Genomic DNA, 27,420 nt, shown 5'->3' with positions numbered 1-27,420 from the left:
GACTAAGCTGAGTGCCAACAGCCGCCACATTTGCAGACAGACATAAATGAAAAGCATTTCCAAGGGCAGGGTGGGGCGCCCCGTTTCAAGTCCATAGGTCCTAATTAATCTTACAAGGCTTTTCCCCTTAAATTTAGTATTCATACAAATCACTAGGAGCAGCTCAGATTTATCACAGAGTGCTTTAGGACATTAGGGTTAGGGTTAGGGCTAACGTGTGAATTTCCCATTGGGATTAATAAAGTATCTATCTATCTATCTATCTATCTATCTATCTATCTATCTATCTATCTATCTGACATTAGTGACTACAGATGTAAACCCATGACACGCATTTAGGAAGTCAGTGGGCACTGGAGAGATTGTGAAGGACTGGAAAATGGCAAATATCATCCCATTATATAAGAAGGGTGACTGGGCAGATCAGAGCAAATACAGGACAGTAAGCTTAACGGGCATCACAGGAAAATTAATGGAAAGAATTATTAACGATAAGATTGACAACACCTGACAAGGACAGGACAGTCAGCATGGGGTCAGACGAGGGGGTCGCGTTTTACTAACAGGCTGAAATTCTATGAGGTGGAAACACAAGAAAACGATCAGAGTGGAGCAGATGAGATTATTGATCAGGACTTAGGTGGAATGCCTAGTGGGGGCGGGCTGGGTGGTCTTGTGTTTGTGGAACCCCTGCAGATTTTTTTTTGTTTGTTTTTTCTGTCCTCACTGGCCATCGGACCTTACTTTTATTTTAACTTTATTTTATCTTTCTAGGGTGGCGCAGTGGGTAGTGCTGCTGCCTCGCAGTTAGGAGACCTGAGGTTCGCTTCCCTGGTCCTCCCGGCGTGGAGTTTGCATGTTCTCCCTGTGTCTGCGTGGGTTTCCTGCCACAGTCCAAAGACATGCAGGTTAAGCGATCCTAAATTGTGTTTGGTGTGTGTGTGTGCCCTGCAGTGGGCTGGTGCCCTGCCCAGGGTTTGTTTCCTACCTTGCGCCCAGTGTTGGCTGGGATTGGCTCCAGCAGACCCCAGTGACCCTATAATTAGGATATTGCGGGTTGGATAATGGATGGATGGATGGATTATTTTTCTATGTTACTTAGTATTGCTTAATTTTTATTTTTATATTTTTTCTTTCTTCATTCTGTAAAACACTTTGAGCGCCAGCATTTGTATGAAAACGTGCGATAGAAAGGAATGGGTGTTGTTGGTGCGTCAGAAAACATTTCATAAAGTGCCACATGACAGGTGGGCATCAAACTACAAGAAGTGCCAATACAGGGTGTGGGGTGTCAATGGGGGCAGAATTGACTCAGATACACGAAGTGGAGGGTGACGGTGAGAGGACCCTCATCAGAATTGGGTGTCGTTAAGAGTGGTGACCAGCAGGGGGCAGTGATGGGGCTGCTGTTTGTAATATATATATAAATGATTTAGATAGGAATATAAAGAAGAAACTGGTGAAGTTGGTAGATGATACCAAGATAGGTGGACTGGCAGATAATCGAGAATCCATTGAACCATCACAGAGGGACTTGGACAGCAGACCGGCTTGGGCAGATTTGTGGACGATGAAATTTAATGTCATTAAATGGAAAGAATTACAGATAGAAAGGAAAAATGTAAGGTGTGAATACACAATTGGGGGTCTGATAATCGAGAGTCCACCTTATGAGAAGGACTTAGGAGTCGTAGTGGACTCTAAGCTATCAACTGTCAGCATTAAGAAGGCTAACAGAATGTCAGGTTATATAGCGCCTTGATGTCCCAGGAGGTTTATAACACACTGGTGAGGCCTCATCTGGAGTCCTGTGGTCAGTTTATGACTCCATAAAGACACAGCAGCACTGGAGGAAGTCCTGAGAAGAGCGACGAGGCTGATTGAGGGCTACATGTGGCGTGTTATGAAGATTAAAAGAGCTGAGCCTTAAGGAGATGAAGAGGAGACCTAACTGAAGTGTTTAAAATGATGAAGTGAATCAGTGCAGTGGATCAGACAGTGACTTTAAAATGAGGTCATCAAGAACACGGGGACACAGCTGGAAACTTAATAGTAAATTTCACCCAAACATCAGGAAGTTTATGTTCAGTTCAGATCGAGAGCCACAGACAGACGTGACCAAGTGGTCTGGTAGACCGTAGGACTTGTAAGGGGCATTCAAAACTCCCCTTGATGTTTTTTTAGAAGAATTAAATGGGTGGGACTGGTGAACTTTGGTGGGCTGAGTGGCCTGTCCTCGTCCACACTGTTTCTGAGTGCGTATGCCACGTTCAAGTGTACACAGCACCAGTAACCCAACATCATCAGTAAAGTCCTCCATCGCTCTGCTCCTGTTCACCCACTAAGGTCCACTCATTCTGGCCCCCTGGTTGTGCCCTAAGCTGACCTGTGCTCCGTGGGTGACAGCAGGGCCTTCAGCTGTGTGACGCCCAGACTTTGGAACGACCTCACGAAATTAATTAAGCCGACTCGATTCATTCTTTTTAAAAAAAAACAACTTCAGAGTCGTTTGAGCAGGAAGGCCCTGAACCGACCTGCCATTGTGACCCGCTCTCTGAGTGTCTCCCAGCGTAGTCTCAAGGGCATGGAGGAGATTCCAGGAGACAGGCAGGCGGTTCCTCTAAGAGAGCTGGACAGGGTCCCTCATAGAAGGTCATTAACTCACTAGCAGAACCCACCGCTATCTGCTGTTTTGTGCAACAAGGAACAGGATGAGCACTGGCAGAGCCTACAAAATGACCTCCAGCAGGCAGGCAGGCCACTGGTGTGAATGTTTTTGACCAAACAATCAGAAACAGACTTCATGAGGGTGGCCCAAATGGCCTGACAATGTCCTCAAGTAGGCACCGTGGACCTCGATTGGCATTTGCCATAGAATACCAGAAGTGGCACTCTGTGCCTTTCACAGATGAGAGCAGGTTCACCCTGAGCACGTGACAGACGTGAAAGAGTCTGGAGAAGCCGTGGAGAACGTTATGCTGCCTGTCACATCGTTTAGCATGACCGGTTTGGTGCTGGGTCAGTGATGGTCTGGACTGGCATATCCATGGAGGGACACACAGACCTGCACAGGGCAGACAACGGTGAGCACCTTGACTGCCATTAGGTATCAGGATGAAATCCTTGGATCCATTGGCTGACCCTATGTTGGTGACCAACAATGCCCAGCCTCATGTAGCGAGAGGATGAAGGGATTGATACCATTGACTGCCCCCCTGCTCACTCGCCTGACCTCGATCCAATAGAACACCTCTGGGTGGGACATTATGTTTGGGTCCATCCGACGCCTCAGCCTGTCCAGGAGCTCAGTGATGCCTTGGTCCAGATCCTGGAGGAGATCCCCCAGGACACCATCTGACATCTCATTAGGACGTTGTCAGGCATTGGGGGGGGGGGGGGGGGCATACAAACTACTGAGTACGATTTGGAGTTGCTGTAATGACATTTATGCCAACTGGACTCGCCTGCCCGCCCAATCATTTTTTCCCTTTGATTTTCGGAGTGTCCCTCGGTCGGCTGATCATCTTCATTTCCATCCTTTCGTTCCTCACACATCACCATATCAGTCCATAGCAGCAGAGATGACCAGCAGGAGCTGTTTTCCCGTTGAGATTTGATGTGGTCCTTTCATTTTTTTGAGCAGTTTATATTACCCAATCTAGCACAGGACACAAAGCAGAAGCAAACCCTGGACAGAGTCCATCACAATGCACACACACACTTGGCTTCACCCTAATGACTCACCTAATCTGCAGGTCTTTGGACAGACACCTGGAGACTCCACGCCAGGAGGACCTGGACATGGAAATCTGGTCGCCTTTCACTGGCTCACCTCAGATCCTCAGCTTCATTAAAAAATAAAACAAACTTCTGACTTGGCAGTTGCAGTGCTGCGCTCTTGACACACTTGCTGAATAATTCGTTGTCTGAAACTCCTCAGTGTTCTTCTGTGATGTTTGCATTTGTATCGATTACTGTTAACAGTACAAGGGTATTGTTTTAGCCTTTATGGATGTAGTGAGAAGTTACATAAAATGACACCCTTTATTGGCTAACTCTATGCAAGCTTTCGAGGCAACTCAGACCCCTTCTTCTGGCATCGAAAGCTTTTTAGTTAGCCATTAAAAGGTGTCGTCTTGCTTAACTTCTCACTATATCGATCACTGTTAAAAAAGAATAACTATTTATATTTTAAAAATCAAATTTGAATTTGTGTTCGCGTCCATTAATATAACCATAAAATCCAATCAGCCCGTTTCAAATATCGATACGTGCGTCTGTAGTGAGATGACTCCCAAAACAAGGCACTCGCACTTTTAGCGAAGACATAAACAGAAACGCACAAAAAGCGTCGCGCTCATCTCCGTTTCCGGTCTCATGACCAGAAGGTTCCGCAGCTCGTGCTGGGATTGGTCACTTTTCTAAGGCGCGCCGACTCACTGTGCGGCCGTCCCAGCAGGCAGCGCGGTCACTTACAGTGTGACGTATTTCCGCAACATGGCGGTGTTGTAGAAGAGAGGAGCTCCGCTATCGGCGTTGAACTGTAAGTCTCGCTGTAGTGCGTTTGACTTTTTTTTGTCCTCGTGTTGTTGGGAATGTTTGTGTTTCGTTACGTAGCACGTGAGGGACTGGCTCTAGCAAGAGCACACACGTTCGGAATGGGACGTTGAGGAGGAAAAGTAGCAGAAGTTAAGCGGTTTAACGAGACGAGTGTAGCGCGCTTAGGAGAGATCCGGGAAAGTCCGAAAGTGAGCGGCTGTGAAGTCCTCGGTGATGGAGCGACTCGGTTTACTGGGAATTCAGGACGTGGTCCGGTGTTTGTTAGTTTGTTTCTTTAGAAAACCGACATTGGAAAATATCGTTTGAGCATGCTTGTCGTATCTGCGTATATGGAGGACCTTCCAGTGGTGTTTGGATGGTGCTGGCGCCTCATTCAGAGTTGGAGTGTGCCTTGGTTAGGGGGCACATCTGTAGCGTGAGGGTGTGTGATCTCTCATGCCCACCCTCATTTGTTTAATACCTGCTTTGTCTCATGATCATCAGTAGAGAGGGGTCAACATTTTTTCAAAAACACACTTCTACATCCAATCACCGCACATTTCATGAAGTTAAAGGTTATATTTCATAAATATGTGTAATGTTCCTTCAGTTAGCTCAGTGCGTTTAATAGATTACATTCATGGACAAACTCCTTGCATTGAGTAGTGTATAACAAACCTTCACTATTGCTTCTTGGTTAAACCCGGTGCATTGTATTTGTTTTTAAAAAAGTTCCACATTGAACGTCAATACGCTGTAACAGTATATACCCCGAGTTGTACCCATCTGTCAGCATCAGTGTCATTTGTTAGCTTAATTTACTGACATGGTGTGATTGGATATTTGCCTGACCTGTGGACGCTCTTTATGGACGGGGAGTGGACAGCCGGTCATCAGTGTGTGACCTTCCGCCGTGCGTGACTGCAGAAATACTTTTGTAACGGTAACGAGCGCACAAAGCTTTAGTCGCAGCAGTAGGATTTTCTTTGAGTAAAGGGAGCACTTAGTCTGATTGATTTGGGACATTCACAGCATGGGTTAGCAGCCCCATTTTCGTATGCACAAAGCATAGAGGGTCTTGGTTTTTATGTGTATGATTGGTAGTTTGAGATCTGCACTGGCTCAGCCATATTTGCTGCGCAATAAAACTTTCTTAGGTGGTCAGTTTTATTAAACCTGGCACATATTGTTATACTTCGGTGATTTCTCAGCACACTCGGTACTCAAATGTGGCACTTGGTGCCACTGCCCACTTGCCAAGTTGTTCTGCCTGCCTAAGATAAAGTCATCTCTGATGGAGGATCACAGGAATCGTCGGGTAGAGGGGTCCTTTCATCGGATTGGCTGGCACAGCGCTGACTCAGCTGTAGAATGGCCAATAGGGGGAGGCAGCTTGATGGCCAAGGTCTACAGGACCATAGACCTATATAGATAGACGCCGCATTCACTGTGTTGCCCTGTCGACACGATACGTCAGTGCGTACGCCATATTGCGAGTGGCAAAAGTGCCATTTAAACTAATACAGGTAAACGTGAAAACTGGGTTTTCTGATGAAAAAACAATAACGTTTAAAACAGTATCGTTTACATAAAACAGATTTTGGCGAATCGTTTATATGCAATTATTTATATCCATTTATACACTAATAATGGCAATTATTAAATAATAATAATAATTATTATTATTACTAAATAATTCCTCCCATATCAGTAACATTTCTCGGACTGCCTTCTTTCATCTCTGAAACATTTTTAGACTTCGTCCTGTTCTTATGCAACACGGTACTGAAGTATTGGTTAATGCCCGAGTCACCTCACGTATAGATTACTGTAATGCTATTCTATCTGCCATCCCACAAAAACGTATCCATCGCTTACAACTTCTTCAAAATTCTGCTGCCAGGATTATAACCTGCTGTTCTAAATCCACTGAACATATTACACCTATTCTCTCTCAACTTCACTGGCTCCCTGTTAACTACCGGTTACAATACTAAATACCGCTCTTAACATTTAAAGCTCTTCACAACCTCACTGATCTCCTACAGACTTACACTCCTCTCGCTCACTCAGATCCTCATCTGCAGCTCGACTTTCTGTACCGCACATCAAACTCAGTGCTATGGGAGCTCGAGCGTTTCTCATTGTGCTCCTCAACTCGGGAATTCTCTTCCCTTTCATATCCGTCACCTCGATTCAATTAACACATTTTAAAACTGCCCTCAAAACTTATCTTTTCAAACTGGCATATCAATTGTGAATTTTGCACTGTTACTGCCAGTTATCTTTGTTTGTCTTTCTTTTAACAATGAAATGATACACTCAATGACAAAAATAATTTTATTGTATACAAATTGGCTTAATTTCTGAAAACATTTCACTCATTCCTCTCTCAGTCTCTCTCTCTAACACATACACACAATGTGGTTACTTAAATGTATACAGGATAGAATCTCAAATCCTTGAAACAGAACTGTCTTATATCTTTTTCCGTGTGTTGCCACTCTAATTTGAGAGTATTCAGTCTGTCAATATGGTGCAGCCTTAGTTTGTGGAAGACAGAAACAACTAAAGACATGAGCATAAAATGATGGTTGTCAGTTTCAAACTGTGTTTCTTTCAATGTGCTCCATCATCTGAACCAATCTCAGCCTGAACAAACTGATTGATCACAGATACACTGACAGCTTGCCCTAATGTCGACTGTCTGATAACACGCTCAGCTACTTTGACCACCTTGACTGGACCCTCAGAAGGAACCATCAAACCTCCTTTGTTTTTTAATGTGAGCGAGTGGTTGCTTTGATCATATGATGGCAGTACAGCATCTGTTACCAGACTAGCACGGCACACGTCACAGGACAGCTTTCTCGAAATCCCGTGTAAGGACTACCTCCCACTGCTTCTTGAGGTGGATTTCTTTGGGAAACCTTCAAAGTCTGAGAGATGTTAACAGCTACCAACAATCTACATAGTTAGTGACTAAATACGTTTAGGCAAAACGTTGTTTGGAGGCTCACTTGAGCACATAAATGCATAGCTTTGCTAGCTTAGCCTGGCGTAGCTAAAGTTAAGATTATAAAACGGGATTTTCTAATGGCCAAATATAACCAAAACAATTGTTCAGCCTTACCTATGAAATGTAATCCTTGTGATCTGGTTTGGAGCGTACAGCGGTTTGTACAATCCCAAGCAGCACATGCGTGAGGCATCTTTATCCGTTACTTCACTCAACAGCAGTGCCACTCGCAATATGGCGGCGACGTTGACGTACAATGCTGCTGGTCATGAGGCGTCTAGTAATTCTATGTCCAGGACTCTGAACAAATCCAAATCGTATTATGTGATATCGTCTACTGTTGAATTCTGCTTTGTACTTGTAATACTTCTATTGCACTATTATATTGCATTAAGGATGACTTGAGTTCTGGTCTGTGTATTGTGTTGTATTTACCCCCTTTTTTTTGACACCCTCTACATGCCCACCCTACCTGAATGGGGGTCTCTTTTTGAACTGCTTTTCCCAAGTGTTTCTTCCTTTGTGTTTTTTTTTTCCCCAAAAAGGTTTTTTTTTTTTTTTTTTTTGGGAGTTTTGTCTTCTCTTCTTAGAGATTCAAGGCGGGGGGGCTGTCAAAAGGCAGGGCCTGTTAAAACCCATTGCAGCCCTCCTTGTGTGATTTTTGGGCTATGCAAAAATAATTTGAACTAGCCAACCCACGGCGTAGCATGCGCCGCATAATTATGTATTGATGGGTGAACACTTCCTGAAAGACACCGTTGTCCAAATGGGGTGGGTTTGAGGATACAACTGTGAGTGAATGAAAAGATGGAACTCTGGAGAGAGCAACATACAATTGTCTGTGACTGATAACTGGTTTTGGCAGATACAGGCATATCTTTTTGAAAGTTTGGCCCTGTGCCTTATTAATTATTAATAAGGACCGTTTGTGAGGTAGCAGCTGTGATAGTTTTACACTCCGATACATTGTGGTGAATGCAGGTAACAGTCAGTCAGTCGGGCGGACAGGCAAACAAAAACACAATGCTCTTAGTATGGTATGAATCAGGTTTTTGTAGACACAGGTTTTCCCTGTTCCTGCAGGACCATCTAAGAAGAAGCATGTTTGTCGTGGATGGGAATCGCTGTATGCAGCGTGTAAAACAGTTTGCGAGGGTGGACACGGTCGTGCGTATCCCATGACACAAGAGGAGGGTTAGAGTTGACGGGCAGGGATCTGTCATGTGTATCCCATGGTCTCTGTGTTGCGTGCCATGGTCGGCTGCTTCTTGAATTATATAAATATATATAGATTGTACTAGGGTGCATCACTTGAAACTGTGATGGTTCTGGTCACCTGTGTCTAATGCCTGCTGGGTTTAGAACCTGGTGTTGCTATCCTGAACTGAGCATTGTGGGTGTAGTCAGTGACTCCTGCTTTGCACTCATTTAGGAAGAGCAGTTTGAGAATATGGATGAATGGTATCTGCCAGAATGAGTGCACAATGGAGATGGAGTTTGTGATCTGGTAAATCTTAAGAGGAGGAGATGGGGGTCAGGTAAGCAGGGTTATAAGGGAGCACTAAGTCAGCTTATGTTTTTCATTGGCCCGCTCCAGGAGATGCTTCTTGAGGAGCAGGAGCAGAAGATGCCCCTGTGTTTTGTGCTTGGGGTGCCCATCTCAGCTGGACAGCAGTGCCTAAGGTGTCTACTGATTGTTATTTAAAAACACTAGGGGGCATTGCTCGCCAAACCCCAACACGGCCAGCCACTTCGTGTCTCTGCTGCTCGCGTTATGAAGAGGGGGGCAGAATGCACCCCAAGGAGATGCGGTCGCTCCTCTAAAACCCCTTCTTAAACAGAGATACAATGAGAAACAAATACGTTTTTTTTTTTTTTTTGTTTTTTTTTTTTACCTCCTGTTTGCTCGATCAGCTGCTGGTTTGCTGCTGCTGCCATGCTGCGTGATCCACATTTCACGTGGCGCACTTGTCATATCACCCATGTCCATATGTTCAATCTCTTTTCACTTTTGCCTTTTCATCAATATTGCATTGAATTTTGATTCCATGTTTGGAATTACATTGTGACAACGCAATATATAACTGCCAGTGCGTGAATTTTGTTTCTCTCTCTACAAGAAATGTCTGACAATAGCATTCACACAAATGAGAAATTGTTTCTCTCTTGGGATTTCACCAAACAACAAATCTTTTATTTCTCACAGATATGCCTCTTCACTGGGAAGAAACACTACTTTTCCCTGATGGCAACTCGAATTAGACGATCTACAAGTCTTTGACTTAAAGTTTAAATCCGAACAATATATTCAATTCTCTTTTCACTATTCCGTTATTTCACCGAGTAATAATTTCCATTTGTTTGCGCTAATGCGATCTTTACTATCATTTTTTTGAGACTTTTGGATTTTCCTACTGTCGTTATCTCTAACCTGCTCTGTATGTGTATTGCGCCAATGTCTTTACGACGTTCTACTTTGTCATCTACTCTTTGTCTTTTATTTCCGGCCCTGGCTGTGGTTAAATCTCTTGGGATAAAGACTCATCTCACGGGACGTGAAAGTGTCTCTCTGAGAAAATCACATCTCTGCTGCGGTACTCGTAACTTTCTGCTACAGCTTTAGTCTTAATGACTTTATTAGTGCCATCTTCTTTGCCTCCAGAAAATGGAATGGACAGAAATTGCGTATGAGAGGTGATTAGTGTTTTAAACCTGAGCTATTAAGAGGAACCTTTTTTTTTTTTTTTTTTTTTTTTTTAACATGCCCTGCATGAGCGCTACAACCCTTGTAATATTCACTAAGCTGTTACGTGCCACTGAAATAATACATTTTGTCCTGCTTATGTTCCCCTTCTTGTGTAGTTGACGTGACATCTTCATCTAAGGCAAAGCACATCCAAGAGTTTGAAGCCGGCCTGGAGAACAGGGTGAGTGGCATTTCTTTGACTGTCCAGCTCTGCAGTGCAACAGCAGCAACAATAATTTGGAGCTTGTATAGCCCAAAATCACACAAGGAGTAATGCAGTGGGCTTTAACTGGCTCTGTTTCTAGACAGCCCCACAGCCTTGACTCCCTAAGAAGACAAGAAAAAATGGAAGAAATCTTGGGAAAGACAATTTAGAAAGAGAGAGAGAGAGAGAGACCCCTTTCTAAGTATACAGGTGCTGGTCATAAAATTAGAATAACATGACAAAGTTGATTTATTTCAGTAATTCCATTCAAAAAGTGAAACTTGTATATTAGATTCATTCATTACACACATACTGATGTATTTCAAATGTTTATTTCTTTTAATGTTGATGATTATAACTGACAACTAATGAAAGTCCCAAATTCAGTATCTTGGAAAATTAGAATATTGTGAAAAGGTTCAATATTGAAGACACCTGGTGCCACACTCTAATCAGCTAATTAACTCAAAACACCTGCAAAAGCCTTTAAATGGTCTCTCATTCGAGTTCTGTAGGCTACACAATCATGGGGAAGACTGCTGACTTGACAGTTGTCCAAAAGACGACCATTGACACCTTGCACAAGGAGGGCAAGACACAAAAGGTCATTGCTAAAGAGGCTGGCTGTTCACAGAGCTCTGTGTCCAAGCACATTAATAGAGAGGCGAAGGGAAGGACAAGATGTGGTAGAAAAAAGTGGACAAGCAATAGGGATAACCGCACCCTGGAGAGGATTGTGAAACAAAAATGTGGGGGAGATTCACAAAGAGTGGACTGCAGTTGGAGTTAGTGCTTCAAGAACCACCACACACAGACGTATGCAAGACATGGGTTTCAGTTGTCGCATTCCTTGTGTCAAGCCACTCTTGAACAAGAGACAGCGTCAGAAGCATCTAGCCTGGGCTAAAGACAAAAAGGACTGGACTGCTGCTGAGTGGTCCAAAGTTATGTTCTCTGAAGAAAGTAAATTTTGCATTTCCTTTGGAAATCAAGGTCCCAGAGTCTTGAGGAAGAGAGGAGAGGCACAGAATCCACGTTGCGTGAGGTCCAGTGTAAAGTTTCCACAGTCAGTGATGGGTTTGGGGTGCCATGTCATCTGCTGGTGTTGGGCCATTGTGTTTTCTGAGGTCCAAGGTCAACGCAGCCATCTACCATGAAGTTTTAGAGCACTTCATGCTTCCTGCTGCTGACAAACTTTATGGAGATGCAGATTTCATTTTCCAACAGGACCTGGCACATGCACACAGTGCCAAAGATACCAGTACCTGGTTTAAGGACCATGGTATCCCTGTTCTTGATTGGCAAGCAAACTCGCCTGACCTTAACCCCATAGAAAATCTTTGGGGTATTGTGAAGAGGAAGATGCAATATGCCAGACCCAACAATTCAGAAGAGCTGAAGGCCACTATCAGAGCAACATGGGCTCTCATAACACCTAAGCAGTGCCACAGACTGAGCGACTCCATGCCACACTGCATTGTTGCAGTAATCCAGGCCAAAGGAGCCCCAACTAAATATTGAGTGCTGTACATGCTCATACTTTTTCATGTTCATACCTTTCAGTTGGCCAACATTTCTAAAAATCCTTTTTTTACATTGGTCTTAATTGATATTCTTATTTTCCGAGATACTGAATTTGGGACTTTCATTAGTTGTCAGTTATAATCATCAAAATTAAAAGAAATAAACATTTGAAATACATCAGTCTGTGTGTAATGAATGAATCTAATATACAAGTTTCACTTTTTGAATGGAATTACTGAAATAAATCAGCTTTGTCATGATATTCTAATTTTATGACCAGCACCTGTACTGAGTGCACAATGGGTGTCAAAAAATGGGGTAAATACAACACACAAAGTGGAAGACAAGTATTCCTCTTCACGGCCACCTCAGGAATACAATAGTGATACGATAGTAACAGTACAGTACAGACTACAAAGCAAAATGCAAGAACGGGTGATTTCACTCACTAAGTACAGAACTAACACATATGAGGAAATAAATTTGTTCAGAGCCCTGGAGACCTCCGCTAACAAGCTGCCTCCCCTCTACTGGCCATTCCACAGCTGAGACAGCATTGGGATGGCCATTCCAATGGCAGGACCCTTCTACCCAATGATTCCAGTGCTGCTTTATCAGAGATGACTTTCCATAGGCAGGCAAACAACTTGACTGTAGGGCAGTAGCACCAAGTGCCACATGTGAGTACCAAGAAGAGAAACAGAATAGGAGAATATTTACACATAGCATATTACTTATGTTTTAGTACTAATGACCAACAACGGAGATGCAGTATGATAATCAGCAGCTCTAGTCAGGGTGTTCTAAACTGAAGTCGTGAGCAGGGCTGTGGAGTCGGTAGATAAATCCATCGACTCCAACTCCCTGACTACTCTGCTAATGTGTTTTCCATGTTGATTAAAGGAAGATAGATAGATAGATACTTTATTAATACTTTAATACTTTATTAATCCAAATGGGAAATTCACATAAGGAGTGATCAATAAATAAAAATAGAAAAATAAAAGTAGAAAAGTACACATACACATACAGTCATACACGGAGCTGCTGAAAAGGCTGCCACTCTCGGCGGCGCCGGATGGCAACATACACATCGTCATTTAACCACAGAACTGCTGGCTAGGAAGCTGACTCTCTAAAACAAAAGACAAGAACCCCTGAACACGCATCAGGCCATAGCACACACCTCCACCTGCATCATTACACTTGTTTACACTCACATGAACTTATTAAACACATCCATCCATCCATTTCCCAACCCGCTGAATCCGAACACTGGTTCACGGGGGTCTGCTGGAGCCAATCCCAGCCAACACAGGGCACAAGGCAGGAACCAATCCTGGGCAGGGTGCCAACCCACCGCAGGACACACACAAACACACCCACACACCAAACACACACACTAGGGCCAATTTAGAATCGCCAATCCACCTAACCTGCATGTCTTTGGACTGTGGGAGGAAACCCATGCAGACACGGAGAGAACATGCAAACTCCACGCAGGGAGGACCCGGGAAGCGAACCCAGACGGGTCTCCTAACTGCGAGGCAGCAGCGCTACCACTGCGCCTCCATGCCGCCCTATTAAACACATTATATCTAAAATCAAATGAAAACATGTTTTGTAATGTACCAAGAAGAGAAAGAGAATAGGAGAATATTTGATTACATCTTGCCTGAAGAAGGGGCCTGAGTTGCCTCGAAAGCTTGTATATTGTAATCTTTTTAGTTAGCCAATAAAAGGTGTCATTTTGCTTGGCTTTTCTCTACATTCATAATGGCTAACACGGTACAACACCCTAGTACTATTGTAATGTACCATAATTCAGATTACAATACATGAGTGTCAGGTTGTATAATAGCTCAGATGAACTTCACACTAGTAGTAACACAACTGTGCACTGGGCTTTATTCTTACATCAGAGAAGTACTTCATTAGAACTATCCATCCATCCATTATCCAACCCGCTGAATCCGAACACAGGGTCACGGGGGTCTGCTGGAGCCAATCCCAGCCAACACAGGGCACAAGGCAGGAACCAATCCCGGGCAGGGTGCCAACCTACCGCAGGACACACACACAAACACACCCACACACCAAGCACACACTAGGGCCAATTTAGAATCGTCAATCCACCTAACCTGCATGTCTTTGGACTATGGGAGGAAACCGGAGCGCCCGGAGGAAACCCACGCAGACACGGGGAGAACATGCAAACTCCACGCAGGGAGGAACCGGGAAGTGAACCCAGGTCCCCAGGTCTCACAACTGCGAGGCAGCAGTGCTACCCACTGCGCCACCGTGCTGCCCTCATTAGAACTACTGTTTGTGAAATGGGACACTGGAACTTAATGTATTTTTTTTTTCATTACAATTTAAATTTATTAGGAGTCAGAGTCGGGACATTTTTGCCAACTCCAGGTACCCAAAATTGTCTCCGACTCCACAGCCCTGGTTGTTAGTCTTCAGCTGAAATCTGAAAGCTGAGACCAAAGGGGCAACTCTTATATTAGCAGGCAGACCAGCCCACAGTTTAGGGGTCCTGTAACTAAAAGCTCGACCTCTCACTGTTATTTTATTAATCCTTGGAATCATAAGCAGACCGGCCTCTTGAGATCTTAATGTGCGCTCTGGTTTGTAAGTCATGATAAGTTCAGATAAGTAAGCAGGACCTTGGCCATTTAAAGCTTTATATGGTAAAAGGAGGAAATCTGCTCTAAATGTTATGATTTAGGAACTGGAGTTATGTGTTTGTATTTAATAATTCTTGCAGCAACATTTTGGATGAACTGAAAGCTGCACATAGAATGATTTGAGCAGCCAGTGAACACCACATTGTGGTAGTCATTCTTACTAGAAAGAAATGTGTGAAATAATTTCTCAGAATCCTGCATATTTACAACTTAATTTCCCAACTTTTTTAAGATGGAAGAAAAATGTTTTGGACAGTTTTGTAATGTGCACTTTATATGACACATGCCAGTGTGTCTAAGATGGGTTGATTCACTAAAACTAACGGGGATCCCAACTCAGTTAAATAATCGGCATCATTCCTTCCAATAATTAACATTTCTCTTGTGTGTGTGTGTGTGTGTGTGTGTGTGTTCAAAGATAAGGGTAACCTGTGTGGTATGAGAGTGGGTTCGGCAGAAGGAGGATGGTTAACAGCATTCCTTGCTGCTTTTCTTTATCAGGCTGCTGCAAGCACAAATTAGCATAATGTCGATGGGTTAATGGATATGGCCAGAGTACAGCTGCCTTTCTACTATTCAAAGAAGAATCGCAATTAGCCATGAAATAAGCTGAAACTGACAAATATAATTGGCAGCCTCAATTCTTTATTATAACAACAACAACAACATTTATTTATATAGCACATTTTCATACAAAAAGTAGCTCAAAGTGCTTTACATAATGAAGAGAAGAAAAATAAAAGACAAAATAAGAAATTAAAATAAGACAACATTAATTAACATAGAAAGGAGTAAGGTCCGATGGCCAGGGTGGACAGAAAAAACAAAAAAAAACTCCAGAAGGCTGGAGAAAAAAATAAAATCTGTAGGGGTTCCAGGCCACGAGACCGCCCAGTCCCCTTTGGGCATTCTACCTAACATAAATGAAATAGTCCTCTTGGTAGTTCGGGTTTTTCACGGAGTCACTTGATGCTGATGGTCATACAGACTTCTGGCTTTTAATCCATCCATCATTGTTGGAACATCATGGTGCTTTGGGTAGATGGTGGTGGCGCACGCCACCACCAACAGGACACCGGAAAAGGAAACAGAAGAGAGAGTAGGGGTTAGTACAGATTTTGAATGAATAGTTATTATAATGAATTGGATATACAGAGTATCAGGATTAAATTACAGTGAAGTTATGAGAAGGCCATGTTAAAGTAATGTGTTTTCAGTAGTTTTTTAAAGTGCTCCACTGTATTAGCCTGGCGAATTCCTACTAGCAGGCTATTCCAGATTTTAGGTGCATAACAGCAGAAGGCCGCCTCACCACTTCTTTTAAGTTTTGCTCTTGGAATTCTAAGGAGACACTCAGTTGAGGATCTGAGGTTACGATTTGGAATATAAGATGTCAGACATTCCGATATATAAGCCGGGGCGAGATTATTTAAAGCTTTATAAACCATAAGCAGAATTTTAAAGTCAATCCTGAATGACACAGGTAAGCAGTGTAGTGACATCAAAACTGGAGACATGTGCTCGGATTTTCTTTTCCTGGTAAGGATTCTAGCAGCTGCATTCTGCACTAGTTGCAAACGATTGATGTCTTTTTTGGGTAGTCCTGAGAGGAGTGCGTTACAGTAATCTAGCCGACTGAAAACAAACGCATGAACTAATTTCTCTGCATCTTTCGATGATATAAGAGGTCTAACTTTTGCTATGTTTCTTAGGTGAAAAAATGCTGTCCTAGTGATCTGATTAATATGCGATTTAAAATTCAGATTACAATCAACGGTTACCCCTAAGCTTTTTACCTCCGATTTGACTTTTAATCCTAATGCATCCAGTTTATTTCTAATAGCCTCATTGTATCCATTATTGCCAATCACTAAGATTTCGGTTTTTTCTTTATTTAATTTGAGAAAGTTACTATTCATCCATTCTGAGATACAAGTTAGACATTGTGTTAGCGAATCAAGAGATTTGGGGTCATCAGGTGCTATTGATAAATACAGCTGTGTGTCATCAGCATAGCTGTGGTAGCTCACGTTGTGCCCTGAGATAATCTGACCTAATGGAAGCATGTAGATTGAGAAGAGCAGTGGACCCAGGATAGAGCCTTGTGGAACACCATATAGAATATCATGTGTCTTTGAGTTATAATTACCACAACTAACAAAGAATTTTCTCCCTGCCAGGTAGGATTCAAACCAAATTAAGACACTGCCAGAGAGGCCCAGCCATTGACTAAGGCGATTCTTAAGAATATTATGATCAGTGGTGTCAAATGCGGCACTCAGATCTAAGAGGATGAGAACAGATAAATGGCCTCTGTCTGCATTTACCCGCAAGTCATTTACTACTTTAACGAGTGCAGTTTCTGTGCTGTGATTTGTTCTAAAACCTGACTGAAATTTATCAAGAATAGCAGGTTTATTGAGGTGCTCATTTAACTGCATAATGACTGCCTTCTCTAGAATTTTACTTAAGAAAGGCAGGTTAGAGATGGGTCTATAATTTTCAAGAGCAGAGGGATCGAGATTATTTTTCTTAAGTAGGGGTTTAACTACCGCAGTCTTAAGACAGTCTGGGAAGACCCCCGTATCTAATGACGAATTTACTATGTCAAGAACATTATCACTAAGCACGCCCGATACTTCTTTGAAAAAATTTGTTGGTATTGGGTCAAGGGCACAGGTGGAGGGTTTTATTTGAGAAATTATTTTATGTAAATCAGGTAAATCTATGCTAGTGAAAGACTTTAATTTGTTTATTATGGGGTACTGGGGTTTAGGAGGATCCTTAGTATTGGGGAGATATACTATGTTATTTCTAATATCACTAATTTTTTGATTGAAAAATACAGCGATAGCCTCACAGGTTTTACTGGAAGTACTTAGGAGGCATTCCTTTGAGTTACCTGGGTTTAACAGACGATCACTTGTCGAAAATAAGACTCTGGGATTACTAGCATTGTTATTTATAATCTTAGAGAAATAGCAGCGCCTCTCAAGACGGACTGTGTTATTGTATTCTGTTATTTTAACTTTTAATATTTCATAGTCAATAGTTAGTTTAGTTTTCCTCCATTTACGCTCAGCTCTACGGCATGTTCTCTTTAAATCAGACACTCTTTGGGTCTTCCATGGTATAACAATGCTAGAAGATTTTTTAACTGTCTTTTCAGGTGCAACTAAGTCAACAGCAGCCCTCACTTTAGTATTAAATCTTTCCACCTTACTATTTACATTCTCCTCGCTATTATAGTTGGCACTATAAACGGACTGATTGGTTAGAATGTTTGAAAGTTTTAAAGCTGCTGATGAGTCAAAGAACCGTAATTTTAACAATATGCTTCTCATGAGTGTTTTCTATCATTATTTCTATATTAAAGAGTAGAAGAAAATGGTCTGATAGACCCGTATCAATGACCTGTTTTATATCAACTTTTAGTCCTTTAGTAATCACTAAGTCTAACGTATGACCTGCTTTATGTGTAGGCTGATTAACGAGCTGTCTCAAATCAAAAGAGTCCAGGAGGTTCATAAATTCTTTTACTTTCTGGTCACATTGATTATCTATATGAAAATTAAAGTCGCAGACTATTAAGAGTGTGTCATAGTTCGTAATTAAGATTGACATCAAGTCAGAGAATTCCTCAAAGAAAGACGCGTTGAATTTTGGAGGTCTATACACGGATAATACTAGAACGTGAGAATCTCCCTGAATAATAATGGCGAGATATTCGAAAGACTTGAATTTACCAAAACTGATATTTTTACATTTTAACCTACTTGAGTAAATGTTTGCTAGCCCTCCACCTCTCTTTCCTTGGCGATCAGCACGAGTAAAACTGTAATCCGGAGGCGCAGATTCGATTAAAACAGCTGCGCCATCTGAGCTAAGCCACGTTTCACTTAGTGCAATAAAATCTATTTTTTTATCATTAATAAGATCGTTGATAAAAAACGTCTTGTTAGTTAAAGCTCTAATATTTAATAGTGCCATATTCAATGTTTCGGAGGGGCAGAGATGAATACTATGTGCGTTATTGATATATGGAACAGGAATTAAGTTATTTTTATTAGCACCGCTCTGCGTGTATTTTTTGTTTAATCTATGATATGTTTTTATAGTTTTAATACATTGTTCATCTAAAGTAGTGACTTTAATTAAATTATTGGTGTTTATGCCGTATTGCCTAGATTTTCTATGTGCATTAAGATTGGTTATTACAGTATTTATGTTGTGCACTTTTATGGAAGATTTTATTAAACAATTATCATGACCAAGCACAGGAGTGGCATTTCGGAAGGGGTTAAAAGCAGAGATAGATAGTCAAGATAAACGAATTACCTTGGATATGTTTTCGGAGAGGACCCGGGCGCCGAAGCTATTCGTATGCAGGCCATCTCGCTTGAAAAAACGCGGTCTTTCCCAAAAGAGGTCCCAGTTGTTTATGAAACCGTTGTCTTGATTCTTGCAGAAACCCTGCAGCCAGTTGTTTAAACCAAGCAGACGACTGTAGTACTCGTTTGATCGTCTGACGAGAGGGAGAGGACCCGAGATGAAGATCTTTGCCGATGGGGTCCTCTCCTTTGTGTCTTTAATTAATGCAGTGAAGTCTGCCTTGAGGATCTCGGACTGTCGGTGCCTTATGTCGTTTACACCAGCATGTATAACAATTGCTCCAACTGCCCTGTTCTTGTAGGTCGCCGGCGCACGTCTCGTCACATCTCGGACGCGAGCACCGGGAAAACAAGAAACAAAAGATTTTCTATTAGGGCAAGTGATATTGAGGTTCCTAACAATAGAATCACCTACCACTATTACATCACCAGGAGCTGAAGGCGAACGGGGACGCTTAGAGGGTCAACCCGGTTCTGCGTTACGATGCTTGCCTGTGCCGATGGAGGTGTTCTGGCCTTGAACCCCCGCCTGCATTGCTGAAATACACCGAAATATATGGAGCAGACACTTTGCTTTTGATTTAGGACATATTAATATCTCTCTATTATAATAAAAAAATCTTGGGTCGAGACGTGATCTTCTTGGAAAGACACTTTGATGTCCCACGAGACTATACTTTACAAGCTTTGGAAGCAAGACCCGTGAGACATTGACTTTTGCACGTCACATCCTACTTACAAGCAATTTAAGACAAGATCACGGACATCTAACCCCTCAGTTGTTGGAATGCTTTTGGCAGACACAGTTCATGCGCTCTCAGCTCCTAAAAATGTTATACGTTTTAGATGGCACGTCAACAACTAAGTGACGAAGAAAGAGCAGCGCATCAAAAAGAGACACGAAAACATTGGAGAGAAAAGAAGGCAAAAAAGAACAAAAATCATTTTCAAAGTGCAAATTCTAAAATAAGGAAAGTAATAATCAGCCCGGACCAAGTGGAATTGAAAACCTCGTAGGTCCAAACGGGGTCAGAAATAAAAGACTTCATGAAGACGTTCAAAAATGTTGGCGTGATACACATGCAGAGCAGGTTAGAGATTAGGAAAGCAGTGGAATTCAAAAGGCCCAAAAAAAGAAAGTAAAGATCACATTAGCACAAACAAACAGAAATTATTACTCGGTGAAATAACAGAATGGCAAAAAGAGATCAAATATATGGACATGGGTGATATGTCAGAAGTATGGACATATTGTTCTGCTTTAAACTTTAAGTCGGAGACTTGTAGATCGTCTAATTCCTGTTGCCATCAGAGAAAGTATTGTTGCCTCCTAATTAAGAGGCCTATCCGTGAGAATTAAAAGATTTGTTGTTTGGTGAAAGTGAAATCCACAAACACTACAGGCAAAATATCCGAGTCTACAGTAATCTTTTCGCGTTCGCATCATTCACTGCTCAAAACGTAGATTTACACAGTAATGGACCATACGCTATGAGAATCTGTGGTCCTGCAACAATTAAAGCTATGACAAGTTTAATTTCGAAGAAACCACAGTTCGGTCAGGTGTATATTTATGATCACAGAGAAGCGATGTAACATAGAATCGAAAGAGTAGGTAACAACTCCCATGAAAAGAACAATCTTTTTAAATTGTGTATCTGGATAACCAAACCCAGGGGTGGGCGAGTGAAGCGAGCAGAGGGCAGAGCCCCCTAGTACTATTAAAAATAAAGCAAGTGAAAATTGCTCCCACATTATTAATATTTTGAAGCACATCTTTTTGAGCTAATAATTGCAATCAAGTGCTTTCTGTGGCTCAGAGTGAGGCTTCTACACCTCAAGGGGTAATGTGGCCTAGTCTTCTTGGAGATGCTGCTCCAGTGGTCTTCAGTTTGATGGGGGATCCTTCTTCTAACTGTGAATTTCAGCTCTTCCCATCGTTGTTCAGTTGGTTTTAGAACATTCCAACATTTTATTTCTGCTCCATTCTGCTGAGCTTTTTGACCCTGAGCCGTACTTTTGGCTCCAGAATGCCTTGATGATCTTCTGATTTGATTGTGTCCAGCACAGATTGAAGGCACTCTGCCAAAGGCAGCACAGCAACCTTATATCATGCCTTGGTTACTGAAGAGATATTTCTAAGTTTATTATTTACTGCAAGATTAAACTGGACTAGTAGATTAGAAGGTGGAAGAATGGATGATATGAAATGTAAATATGTTGTAAGAGTTTTCTGGTGTTGAAGATAGGAGTTTCAAGGGAATGTAGTCATTTAGGGTATTGAAGACAGATTTGTTGAGGTCAAGTAGTTCTACTTTCAAATGATGGCCCTGGAGAGTGGTGACATGTTACATGCCAGTTAGCACATACAAGTTAGTGATTGCTGGGATTGGCCCTGTGACCCTGCCCTGGATAAATGGGTTAGGAAAAAAGACAGACAGACAGATGGATGTAGAAATTTGTCTGGAATCTGTCCATGTGACAAAAAGGAGCTTATAAGCATATAGAGCACGGGTGTCGAACTCCGGTCCTGGAGGGCCGCAGTGGCTGCAGGTTTTCATTCTAGCCATCTTCTTCATTTGACCAGTTTTTGCTGATAATTAACTTCTTTTGCCTTAGTTTGAATTAACTTGATTCAGGCCCCTTGTTTGTCTCTTCTTCCTTAATTAACAGCCAAACAATAATGAGACACAAAATGAGCCGCCACATGACCAGCTCACCTGTGCCCATCACACAATATCTGAAAATAAAGAAAGGTGATGGTCTTGGTAAGGGTGATCTCTCAGGTCACCAAAACATCTTGACTGTGTTCTTAGAAAAAAACAGAAAATCAACAGTTTTGGAAATGTCTGCTGTAGCAGAATGTGAGCAGCAACAAGCAATGGAATTAAATAACGGCTTTAATTAACAGCAAGAATCAGCTTCTCATTAAGAGATTGGTTGGAGTTTGAAATCCCAGTTGGCCATCTCTTGGCTCGTTTCACATCTCATTTCTGTTTGGCTGCCATTTAATGAAGAAAGGAATCAATTCAGAGGACTGAATCCTTAAAAACAGGGCTATTAAAATGAAGGGAAAAGGAGTTAATTAGCAGTGAAAACTGGTCACTGATTAGGAAAAGGGTTAGAATGAAAACCTGCAGCCCTCTAGGCCCGGAGTTTGACAGCCCTGATATAGAGGAATTCGGGCACTAGAGGGCGATGTAGTTTGGGATGCTATCCTTTCAAGGATTAGATATTTCAGAAATGGAAATCGGATGTTTCAAGGTCAGGTAAGTTCCACTCTCTAGCCATGGCACCAAATGCTGCATTCACCTGCTCTCAGACAGACGTAAATCTGAGTTATCTGGTTAGAGATCCCATCTGAACAATCAACAAAACTAGGAATTACAGCTCGGTCAAAATAAAGCTGTCCGAGTTGTTGAACTTTCAACTTTGTCAGTTGTTTACAATAAAACATACAATCTGGTCAGCTGGAAAAGCCATTGTTTTTTGGTTGAATTGAATTTGGAGCAGAGTGATGACACATGTATTATGCTTCTTTTCTTATTTCCACCAAAGATGCAGTTTATCTTTAATTGCCTTTTTTGTTTAAATAGACCAAGTAACAAATCCTTGGAAACCTTGCATGTTTCTGAACAGTCTGACCAAAAACCCCCTCGAACATACTGCAGTGGGAAGGTGTAATGTCACAACTCGGAGCTCTGTGTAGGCCGAGAGCACATGAATGGCGATGTATTCATGTGGATAGGCACATGCAAGTAAGAATTTGGCTGGAAGCTGTAAATGTGGCAGTAAGGATCATATATAGATTTAACATGCAAGGGTGCCAGTTCTTCTCTGCTCTAACCAACTTTTCCCATCTGCCCCCACATAACCAGTTGAGCACAATTTGTTGGAGTAGCACAAGTGACAGTTTAGGTCAAGGTGTTAAGTTCCAGCATCTCACAGCTGGTTGGTTAGTATTTGATGAGTTCCGCAGTTGTAGCCTTGGCTAACTTTACCTTCTCCCCCCCCCCTTTCTTTTTCTCAGATGCACGCTGACGCAGTCCTCCTCTGACTTCAGTTTATGTAGTGCTTTTCCACGGTGAACGCCATTCCTACAAATTCACAGGTATCGTATGGCACACTTTCCATGATTCCACCGTTAAAGTGACTTGCTCGGGTCATACTGGGATTTGGTGGCAGAAGCTCAGCTGAGCACCTTGTCACTTTCTGAGGTGCCTTCCATGCTCATTTGTTTTTGAGGTACTCTCATTCTGTATTTCTGAGTACTGGTGGATTGTGTCATTTTTTTATTATGGTGCCTTTCAATAGCGACTGTCAGCCCAGTTTGTTCTTCTGCACCAGACCACCGTTGTCTCTTCCCCTCACTATTCACGTGAGCGTTCTTGAAGCATTGTGAGGAATCTTCTTCATATTAGACAGATGATGAATTTACAACCTCTTAAGGTCGGCTCAATCAGATCTTAGGTTCACTTTTTACTTGTTGGGATTTCCTTTTCCATTCTGCTTTTAACAACTACAACATTTATTTCTATAGCACATTTTCATACCAATGATGAGCTCAAAGTGCTTTACATAATGAAGGAAGACAGAATAAATAAAATAGAATTAGGGAGCACTACTTAACATAGAGTAAAAGTAAGGTCCGATGGCCAGGGAGGACAGAATAAACAAAAACAACTCCAGACGGTTGGAGAAAAAATAAAATCTGCAGGGGTTCTGACGTCACAAGACCACCCAACCCCTTTAGGCATTCTACCTAACATAAGTGACGTCACAATCAGACCTCATGGTATTCAGGGTTCTCATGGAAGAGCTTGATGACAGCGGTCATGTAGACTTGTGGCCTTTAATCCATAAATGTAGGGACATCACGGTGCTTTGATCAGGTGGTGGTGGCGGCGGCACAGATCACAGAAAACCAGAAAAAGAACAGAAGGGGAAAGTAGGGGTTAATAATAATAATAAATTACATTTATATAGCACTTTTCTCAGTACTCAAAGCGCTATCCACACAGGGAGGAACCGGGAAGCAAACCTACAATCTTCCACAGTCTTTTTTCTGCAAAGCAGCAGCACTACCACTGGGTTAGTTCGGATTATGGAGCCACCAGGGATGATATTGATAATTCAATGCATATACAGAGTATCAGGATTAAACTAAGATAAAGCTATGAGAAAGCCATGTTATAATAATGAGTTTTCAGCAGTTTGTTTAAAGTGCTCCACCGTATCAGCCTGCCGAATTTCTGTTGGTCAGCTATTCCAGGTTTGAGGGGCATAACAGCAGAAGGCCGCCCGCCTCACCACTTCTTTTAAGTTCAGCTCTCAGAACAATAAGCAGACACTCATTTGAAGATGTAAATTACTACGATTTGGAGTGTAAGATGACAGACATTCTGAAATATAAGATGGAGCAGATTATTGAAGGCTTTCTAAACCATAAGCAGTATTTTAACTCTTTTAGGGCTAATTTTTTTTTGTTTCTTTTCTCCCAGCACTCAATATTTTTCCAAAAACTAACTTTTTAAAAAAAAAAAAAAGAACACAAAGCAATGGTTTAACATATCAAATCACCAAAAAAATATTTACTTTTGACAAATGTTACTATCTTGCATGTAGTATGAGCCTGCATACTATAGGATTTCACATTCATGTTACACAGCAAAATCTGATGTCGCTCAAAGCAGCCAATTTCATGCCTTGCCACACTGCACTTCTAACGATATGAGTTGCACTCGTGTCTCCTTTTCAATTGTCTGTTGCTGCACTTTCTCACATGTATTGTTAGTGGGTACTGTAGAGAGACAAATCACCCGTTTGACATCGTGCCATGCCACTACCACCAAGTTTCCGCCCGCATGAAAACCGGATTGCCACCTCTTTTCCTCTTCAGCCTGTCTGACTTCAACTGTGAAGGCCTGTGTCTCCTGTTCACCCTCACTGTGCCACAAGCTCCAATTCTCCTGCTCTGTAGCTCCACGAACAATTCTGGTGATGTATAAAAATTGTCCATGTACACCACATGACCCAAATGTTCATAGCCCTGAAGCATCTCTCAGCATAACCTGACTTGTCAAGGGACAGTTCTCTCTTTGAAAGAAATACTTTCCTGTATATGTAATTACTTTAAGGCAGAAACCAGTGTTTGCCTCTACCAGTACAAAATCCTTTATGCCATACTTTGTGGGCTTGTCTGGCATATATTGGCGGAAAAAAAGGCATTCCTTGTATTTTATCATAGATTCATGCACAGACAGATCACGGCCAGGCTGATAAAATTGTTTTGGTTCCACAATGTCAAGCAGGGGCTGAACTTTATACATGGGGTCTAGCCTGGCTCACCCCTTGGGATTTGCTTCTGGTTATCACAGAAGTGAATAAAACTTTGCAGCAGCACATACCTATCATCACGCGGCATAACCTGTCCAAAGCCACCATGGGACAAAGCACGTTTGGACCAATACTCCCTGAAGTTATATCGCCAGTCTAGTCCCATCTCTGTTTGTAATGCCATAAAGCCCTTTATCTCGTCTTTTGTTGTGGGTTTCCAGTTGGAAAAATGAGAATGTGGTGCAAGCGCAGCCCGTGATTCAAAAAATTGCTCTGCATACCTGATAGTCTCATCCATATTACTAACCGAGAATGCTAAACCGGATGATGGACGCAGGCACATCCGGCCATGGGCCGTAGCTGCAAAAAGACGTACTGCGCAGGCGCAAAAAGAGTCCGCGAGAGGCGGATGAGGAGCCGCGAGAAGGGGACAAAAGAGGCCGCGAGAGGCGGATGAGGGGCCGCGACAGACGGACAAGACCACAGAAAAAAGGAGTGAGCACAGAAAAAAGACAAAAAAGGAGAAATGACGCGCAAGGAGCACCGAAAAAAGGAAAAGGCACATAAAAAAGTAGTTAAATGCAGGCAAAGCACGAAACACATTGCACACGAAACTAGACCCAAAAAAAAAAAAAAAAAAAAAAAAAAGAGGCTCGCGCACAACAGCAAGGCAACCCCCCCACCCACCCCCCCCCTACAGGCACCAGACAGGACACACACCAAGAGGGGGATTCAACAAACCCATGGAACACAAAAAAAAGAACACAAAACCACCCCACAGACCCTACAAGCAACGGACGGGACACACACAAAGAGGGGGATTCAACAAGACACAGGAACACAAAAAGAAAGAAGACGCTCGCGCAACAACAATCCTCAACCCCCCCCCCCCCCACCCACATCCATAAGAAGTGACACCCAAAGCCACATATTCTAAAGTGAACGTCAACACCTTCACACTAGACAGCATAGGTGTCAGCATTGGTGGATCTCCTTACAATAAAGCACTATTAACCGTTCAACTGCAGAAAAGGAAACATATTAACAGTGACTGCGATCCTCCTTATTACTTATCCATATTTCGCATGCTGAGAAAGAAACAAGTCTTGAATACACGGTCACGGGTACAAAACGAAAAACAAAGGATAACAGGAACAAACACACGAACACGAAAGAAACAACAAAATAGACGGCTATGCAGCATAGGTGGATCTCATTACAATGAGGCACTATTAACCGTTCAACCGCAGAAAAGGCTCCATATTAACAGTGAGTGCAATACTCCTTATTACTTATCCATATTTCTAAAAGAAAAAATGTCTCGACTCCAAAAACGCAAAGCTCAACTACAGCTTCTAACTAACGATGTACCTAAAAGTAAAAACTTTATGAACTGCATTAGATCCTACAATAGTTCATTTGCTTTTGCATCTAACGGAGTAAATATCAGGCCACCAAAAGGCAATGGCCCATACTGCTTTCGCATATGTGCACAAATACTGAATCGCATTGGAACAGTGCACCCTGAAACAAATCAACAACGCAAATATGCACAAATCTACATCCTAGATCCACATGACGCAAGCTATCAATCAAAGTGCTGCATCGCAACAGGCACGGATTCAAAACGAAACACCTCCCATCTCAGACATACGTTAACGGCAAGGAAGGCTACAACAGGCTTTTCACACAGCACAGGCAAATCGATTACAGCTCCAAAACAACACGTCCCAAATACTACACATGCAACAACGCGCCTCTCAAACGGCACAAGCGAAATATACACCAGAAAAATTAATTCGGATTAATGAATATCATTTGCAATCATTGTCATTCAGTTCACTTCCCTGAAGAAACAACTGGCAATACAAGTAATACATTTACACGTTGTTGTCAAAAGGGTCAAATTAGACTGCCTCCTTTACATTCATATACTGAATATCTACAAAAGCTTCTAACTAACGATG

General features: G+C 42.2%; 1 protein-coding gene across 2 annotated transcripts in view; it reads left to right on the top strand.

Annotated features, from left to right (window-relative positions):
* Positions 1 to 4,452: 4,452 nt before the first annotated feature.
* ddx23 (DEAD (Asp-Glu-Ala-Asp) box polypeptide 23) overlaps positions 4,453 to 27,420 on the top strand; it is a 46,668-nt gene continuing 23,700 nt past the window's right edge. The window contains exons 1-3 of one of the 2 annotated variants that reach the window (XM_028798686.2): positions 4,453 to 4,543; positions 10,421 to 10,485; positions 23,148 to 23,228. The gene's annotated coding sequence lies outside the window, so the exon portion shown is untranslated. The remainder of the gene's footprint in view (positions 4,544 to 10,420; positions 10,486 to 23,147; positions 23,229 to 27,420) is intronic. The other variant, XM_028798687.2, reaches the window with a different exon arrangement.

This window comes from Erpetoichthys calabaricus, chromosome 3 (genome assembly GCF_900747795.2).
Source record: "Erpetoichthys calabaricus chromosome 3, fErpCal1.3, whole genome shotgun sequence".
Taxonomy (NCBI): Eukaryota; Metazoa; Chordata; class Cladistia; order Polypteriformes; family Polypteridae; genus Erpetoichthys; species Erpetoichthys calabaricus.
This window is presented reverse-complemented; position numbering and strand designations above follow the sequence as displayed.